This window comes from Boleophthalmus pectinirostris, unplaced genomic scaffold (genome assembly GCF_026225935.1).
Source record: "Boleophthalmus pectinirostris isolate CB_2022bp ecotype Guang Dong unplaced genomic scaffold, ASM2622593v1 HiC_scaffold_14, whole genome shotgun sequence".
NCBI lineage: Eukaryota > Metazoa > Chordata > Actinopteri > Gobiiformes > Gobiidae > Boleophthalmus > Boleophthalmus pectinirostris.
In genome coordinates, this window is record NW_026571047.1 from 12,225,580 (window position 1) to 12,231,579 (window position 6,000).

Sequence of the window (6,000 nt, forward strand, 5' to 3'; positions counted from 1 at the left end):
TTCTCAGTGCGCATGTCAGACGTTTTTATTGCATGAAACGGCACGTATGCATGCAGTGTCTTTGTTTGAACACAAGATGGAGACAAAATGTTTCTACTTTTGGATTAAACGTGTTATTCAAATCAAAGGTTAGGTATAGGAAGAATACTTTGAAAATGTATTGAGTTACAGAATACTGAATACCCGAATTATGTATTTTGTAACGTATTCCGCTACATGGCCCAATTACAGTACTGTATTCTTAATGCAATTTAGTGTAAACGTATTCTATAATAATAATAAAAAAAAAAAAAAAAACATGTAATATAATATTACAAGCAACTTTATTTTTGTTTCAGTGTTTTTAAAGAAGAAAAACTGCACATGCAAGCGCCGCTGTGGTTTTATTATGTTTATTATTCTGCGCGCGCATACATATGTGTATATAATATAAATACAATATACAATTTTGTCCACGTCTGTGGACAAAATTGTTGGTACCCCTCTGGCAATGAAAGAAAAATCGACAATCATCACTGAAATAACTTGAAACTGATAAAAGTAATAATAAATAAAATTTTACTGAAAATTGCCCCATGAAAATCAAACATTGCTTTTCACCTATGGTTAAACAGAAAAACAAAAATAAAGAAACTGGCCTGGACAAAAATGACGGTACCCTTAACTTAATATTTTGTTACACAACCTTTTGAGGCAAACTTTGCAAACAAATGATTTCTGTCAATGAGACTTCTGCACTGATCAGCAGGTATTTTGACCCATTTCTCATAAGCAAAATTCTCTAGTTGCCTTAGCTTTAAAGGGTGCCTTCTCCAGACAGCATGTTTCAGCTGCTTCCACAAATGTTCAATAGGATTGAGACCTGGGCTCACAGAAGACCACTCCAGAACAGTCAAATGTTTTGTTCTTAGCCATTCTTGTGTGTTTTTAGGGTCATTATCCTGTTGGAAGTCCCATGACCTATGACTGAGACCAAGCTTTCTGACACTAGTCAACACATTTCGTTCCAAAATACAATTCAAGACACCCTGTGCCAGAGCAAAACAGCCCCAGAATATAACATGAATAACATGAATATATATATAGCCTGCTTCATGCTTCACAGTAGGGACAATGTTCTTTGCTTGGTGTGCTTCATTTTTGCATCTGTGAACATAGAGCTGATGTGCCTTGCCAAAGAGCTCCAGTTTTGTCTCATCTGTGCAAAGGACATTCTCCCAGAAGCTTTGTGGCTTGTCAATATGCATCGTGGCAAATTCCAGTTTCACTTTATGATTTGCATCTCAAACAGTGACGGATAGTGTGATCTGACACTGATGTACCTTGCCCTTCGAGTTCACATTTAATTTGTTTGGAGGTTGTTTTAGCTTTTTGGTTCCATTCGTATGATCCATTTCTTCAATTTGTCATCAATTTTCCTCTTGCGGCTACATCCAGGGAGGTTGGTTACAGTCCTGTGGACCTTAAACTTCTGAATAACATGTGTAACTATAATCACAGGAACATCAAGCTGCTCGGAGATGGTCTTATGGCCTTTATGCTTAACCTGCTTCTATCATTTTCTTTCTAGTCTCCTGACACAGTTTTCTTCTTCACTTTCTCTGGTCCATCATGTCTCCAAACAGCACAATGACACGTCCCCCTTTAAACAGGCAGACTGACTGAGGACAAGGTTGAAGACCACTGTTGGGCAAGTTACTTTAAAAACGTAATGCGTTATTTATTACTTATTACTGTAATTTCAAAGTAATTCATTACATTACAATATTACTGCATTTAAAATGTAAGGCATTACATTACTATTGCATTACTTTAAGTTACTCTCACCAAAATAACTGCGAAGATGCTGAACTTTTGCGCCGTATATGGACTGAACCAGGACTAAACCAGGTCTAAACCAGGTCTAAACCAGGACTAAACCAGAGCTGAACCAGGACTAAACCAGGACTATAACAGGACTAACCTCGGACTGATTCCAGGACTGAAGAGGAGAACTAAACCAGAACTGAACTAGGACTAAAACAGGACTAAACCAGAACTAAACCAGAACAAAACCAGGACTAAACCAAAACTGAACTAGGACTAAAACAGGACTCACTGTCGGGATGGGCTCGAAGGTGACCGCAGGAGAAAGGAGCGGCTCTGCTCCGCACCTCACGGAGGTAAGAGCGGCTGTCGCCCGATCGCGCTTTATGGACACCGTGCTCCGCGGGCTCGCGGCCCTGATTTCAGCAACTATTTGCGGGTACCCGATAGAGATGCGCGGATGGGCTATTTTTTCATCCGCAACCGCGACACAAAACTCATCATCCGCCCGCTACCCATTTTGCACCGAAGGTTTTCAAAACCGCACCCGCCCGCCATCCGCCGATTGATTTTAGATTTTAGAACAATCATACAGCAAACAAACTAAGGAGCCTCGATAAAAATGCAAACTATAGCTCATTCATTCCAAAATTCGCTCAGCGTGTATGTTCGCATTCTTAATTGTCAGAGTCGGCGTCAGAGCACATCTACTGGAGGGGCATGGGTCACCAGCAGGGGGGGCACTGCCATTTGAGAAATATTTTAACGCAGTGGAGTCATACACAGCAGACATGCTATCAAACACGTTTTTCTTTAACAGTATTAGGCTAATTATGTGTTGTTATTATAATCATTATTATATTAAGATTATTATTATTATTAGCTGCAATAGTTGTTGAGGCTGTGTGGTAGACGATAGGCACACAAGACAATAATAAAAGGTTGAGGTTTATTAAAAAACAATAAGTCCTGCCACTGGTTGTAAACATTAAACAACAGCCTCTCGTCAAAAACACCTCTGAACTAGAAATAGCCACGCATCGGACAGCACCAGGGCTGTAATGGGCGTGGTACGCGAGTCGCCGTCCAGTCCTGTCCTATAGAGACCTGAGACTTGAGGGACCGGGACTAAACCAGGACTAAACCAGGACGAAACCAGGACTAAACCAGGACTAAACCAGGACTAAACCAGGACTAAACCAGGACCAGTGGCGGCTGATGGTATAATTTTTGGGAGGGGCACCAAGGGCAAAATTATAAATATATATATATATATATATATGATATATATATATATATATATATATATATATATATATATATATATATATATATATATATATATATATATATATAGGCTGTAGTATTATAACAAATACCAGAAACAGACATTTTGGTTAGTATTGGCTGAACAGTATCGATCAGAGCACAATGAACAGCCAAGTGCAAACTTTATGCAACAACACAACGGAACACGCCGCTCACACCCAGACCCAACAACGTCAGCAAAACTACAATAAGACATGAACACAGATGCCGCTCCTACAGCACACGACAGAACAACCAGAGCAGCTCCATCGCACCCACCAGCTCATTTACGCACTATTAACTATTAACTATTAACACTATAACACTATTTAACTATTAAAACTATAACACTCTTTACCTGTGAGGCTCCAAGTTCAGATTTGCCGCAAACTAATGAAAACCAGCCTCTTACCTTCTCCAGAGACTGAAGCAGAATGTTTCCTCTATCCACTGTCCCACTGGTTCTGTTTCCAAAAGTCTATTGTCCAATATGAAGAGATGAAACTGGTCCAAATCCTGGTCCAGTCTGGTCCGTGACGCGAGGTCCGGGAGCCGAGTGCACGAGCGGTTGTAAAATTAGTCTTAATCCCACTTCCCACTTAAATCTGAAAGTTACGGTCAGTCCATATCAGCACCAGGACACCAGGTAGAATTATGCCTCTGCGCGCTATGCTCAGGTCAAACTTGTACACCCAGAAACGAGCGGGCAAAGGCGGATAGAGGAGCGAGCGACTGCCCTGGCCCCGGCGGCGGCAGCGAGAGTCCCAGCGGCGACTGCCCCGAGTCCGGGCGGAGACAGTCCCGGGTCCCAGCGGCGACAGTCCCGGGTCCCGGCGGCGGGTCTGTCAGTGTCTTTGACTCTGTTCTCGCCATTTCCTGTGTGGCGCTTTAGGCTAAAGTAGCAGCTGCCGCTAATCGTGGAGCTGCTACGAGTTGACGCAGCAGGTTGACGTGACGTGACGTAAGTGACAGGACAGTTGTCCAATCACACTACACTAAATAAACAGAGACTGTGATGTCATTGATGTCACAGTAAAGTTTGTGCCCTCGGCCCGAAGTGAAATGCGCCAATCAAAATCATTTTAAAATAGTAATAATAACGGCCTGTTGCAAGAGGGGCACCAGTGGCCGCTAGGGGGGGCACGGCCCTCAAATGCCCCACCTTGCCGCCGACACAGTTAATTGTCCGTAACAACCCCAAACTTACCTGGTTTTCTTGCGCAGCTAATTAACTGACAACGTTTTCCGACTAGGCTGTTTTTGAACCTTCTTGCCTTCGTGTTGGATGTTGTTACATTCTGAACATTCTGCCATTGCCCGACGTTATTTCAAAGTCATAGCCTCACTCCATCGGTCTTTCTTTAAGTTTTAAATCCCCCGAGTGGCAGTCTACGCTATAATGTCTGCGTGTTTTAAAATATATCTGATATCGAAAAAAAAAAAAAAAAAAGCATAACTAAATAAATATGGCCCTATAGCCACTTACGTGTTGGCAAACAGCTGAAATAAATTAGAAATAATAAAATAAACTGCATATAATATGTGCCTCGTAAACCTTAGGCATCAATAACCCGACACAACCTTAACCTTCAGAACATAAAAACGAGGTCAAATAGGCTAATTAAGGACATGACGTACACTTCATACTACAAGCATAGACAATGAGACTCGCCTTTTCAGATGTAGGTAACAATACTAACAATAACTTTTTTTTTTTTTTTTTTTAGTAGTTAAACCGCCACCCGCCTGAATTTAATTAAAATATAATTTTTCGTCACGTCATCCGCCCGACCCGCGGATTAACCGCGGATACCGCGGTTGTAACCGCAATCCGCGCATCTCTAGTACCCGACCCGGTGTAAGACTCTGCTACAGCACGTAACTTCTACCTTCCTTCAGCGTGTCCAGAAGTCCAACTTTTTGTGCGATAGTGAGCATCTTCCTCTGCCTTTTGGGTGCGAGCGCAGGAGCCTTTGTCAGTGCAGAACGTTTTGTCGACGTTGTGGGTTTTGTCGGAGAGAAAACTTGCAAACATACAGCACTTCGGACGACTGTAACCCAGGTCTAAACCAGAACTGACCCAGGTCTAAGCCAGGTCTAAACAGCGTAGAGTTCTGTGTCAGTCCTTTCCCCGCGGTTACCTGAAGGTCTACTCGGCCACGTCTCCGGTGTTTCCCCGCTGCTGATATCGCGGTGATTTTAGCGAATTTGTATGAAGAAAAACACACCACTTCGATCCAGGTTAAAAAAGCATTGTAACGCGCGTTACTCACATTTGTACCGAGTAAAATATTACAATTTTCCCCCCTGTAATGCCTTACATTACTGCGTTACAGCAAAAAGCAATGCATTACTGTAATTCGTTACTTTTATAACGCGTTACTCCCAACACTAAATTTAAAATGTCCATATTGTCCAATTACTGACAATCTTTTCCAGAGGTACCATCATTTTTGTCCAGGCCAGTCATTAGTTTCTTTTTTAAAATAATTCTGTTGAACAACAATTCAAAAGCGGTGTCTGATTTTCAGTGGCTATTTTTCAGAACATTTTTATTTATTATTGCTTTTCTTAGTCATGTTATTTCAGTGAAATTTGTAGATTTTTCTTTCATTGCCCAGAGAGGTACCAACAATTTTGTCCACATTTTGTCTGTATATGTATTATATATATACACACACACACACACACACATATATCTATCTATCTATATCTATATTATATTATATATATATATATATATATATATATATATATATATATATATATATATATATATATATATATATATATATATATATATATATATATATATATATATATATATATATATATATATATATATATATTAGATAGATACATTACTAAATGTATAAACACATAAAC